General features: G+C 43.0%; 1 long non-coding RNA gene across 1 annotated transcript; it reads left to right on the top strand.

Moving 5' to 3' along the window:
- The first annotated feature begins 405 nt into the window (after nucleotides 1-405).
- On the top strand, nucleotides 406-1,031 carry LOC113470833. The gene is made up of 2 exons (XR_003393744.1): nucleotides 406-583; nucleotides 752-1,031. It is a non-coding gene; the product is annotated as an uncharacterized LOC113470833 (long non-coding RNA).
- Nucleotides 1,032-1,791: the final 760 nt, after the last annotated feature.

The raw sequence follows: 1,791 nt of genomic DNA, 5'->3' as shown, positions 1-1,791 counted from the left end.
AGGAAGCTCATTTGGTGGAGTAATCATGATCCACATTGTTACATCAAAGTTCTCATGAGGTCCTACATTGAAGGAACACGCATAGATGATAAATGAACATAGATATTCATAAACATGTATTGGATCCAAGGCTTTAATTTCAGTGAGCCCAATGTCCCGTGACTTCGTACGAGGTATGAGCTTTGACACGATAAAATGTGCCTCATCATCTAACCTGACTGCACCATACATGTCTTTGAGTTTCTTCTTGGAAAACCAAACAGATCTCAGCTAGTTCTTGTAGAATGCCAAACGTAGCAGACTGTCGATCCAGTCGAAACTGAAGATTCAGAGCGACGACCGGATCTCTCAGGAAAGTGATGATGGATTCATCCAGAGTACTGGTTGCATGACTTGTAACTGAAGAGGGAGGCCCGTTAGGTTAGGTCATACTTTCTAACAGGGCAGCAGCGGCACCATTGAATTTACCCAAATTTGACGCCGTTGTGTCACAGCAGAAGGCCGTCACTTTATCTAGGAGATCCCACTCCAATAGAGCCTCATAGATTGCCTGAGCTTGGCTTTTTCCTGTAGAATCAGGCAGGTTTGGTATACTGAGAATTTGCTCCGTGTCTTTTGATGTTATTATTATGGGTAAACGTTCCTCCAACTGTTTTCCAGTAATGGACGGGAGGAGTTTTCCATCCCAATGGATTACAATTTCTTCCAAAGGAACATCTTGGAACCTTTCTTTGATTTCCAGTGCTTCCAGGTTTGGTATACTGAGAATTTGCTCCGTGTCTTTTGATGTTATTATTATGGGTAAACGTTCCTCCAACTGTTTTCCAGTAATAGACAGGAGGAGTTTTCCATCCCAATGGATTACAATTTCTTCCAAAGGAACATCTTGGAACCTTTCTTTGATTTCCAGTGCTTTTTTCTCTGATTTCCCGTCTCGTACGCTGAATAGATGTACGGTTTATGACCAATGTATTAGGGTCATGCCGATCTTCACACTCAATCAATCTCATCTTTTTTCTTGATCCTCTCACTCTCATTGAAATTGCTCGCACCACTGAAATCTGCACCCTGATGACATGGGTTTCTTTGAGGAATCGCATTAATTTGTCAATCAAACGGTCAAAATCCCCAAGGGTCTTGCGCAGGGGTCACTGACTTAACGTGTCCAGGGTCACCAACTATCAAATGGAATCCTGCCAGTACTGTGCAACTTGCACACCGGTCTGCTCTGCGTTGATCAAGTCTACGGGGGTTTATTATGTAGATTGTATTGCACTTTAAAGGAATTAAAGATGATTTATCAACCACTTCCTTGATTCTTGTTCATAATATTGACTCAAATCCACTGATTCCGGCTCCGTCACACCAAACACAAGCAAACATGTTCTCGAGTTGACCCAGGTCGGATTGAAGTTAGAAGCTGCGGGACAATTAAAGTTTCAATGGATCTGACGAGATGCGAGCACGCTGCTGATTTCATCACTTAACGTGTCCAGGGTCACCAACTATCAAATGGAATCCTGCCAGTACTGTGCAACTTGCACACCGGTCTGCTCTGCGTTGACCAAGTTTACGGGGGTTTATTATGTAGATTGTATTGCACTTTAAAGGAATTAAAGATGATTAATCAACCACTTCCTTGATTCTTGTTCATAATATTGACTCAAATCCACTGATTCCGGCTCCGTCACACCAAACACAAGCAGACATGTTCTCCTCGAGTCGACCCACGTCGGATCGAAGTTAGAAGCCGCGGGACAATTAAAGTTCCAATGGATCTGACGAGATGCG

This window comes from Diaphorina citri, unplaced genomic scaffold (assembly GCF_000475195.1).
Source record: "Diaphorina citri unplaced genomic scaffold, Diaci psyllid genome assembly version 1.1 scaffold1862, whole genome shotgun sequence".
Taxonomy (NCBI): Eukaryota; Metazoa; Arthropoda; class Insecta; order Hemiptera; family Psyllidae; genus Diaphorina; species Diaphorina citri.
Note: the sequence above shows the minus strand (reverse complement) of the source record. Positions and strands in the feature narration are given on the sequence as shown.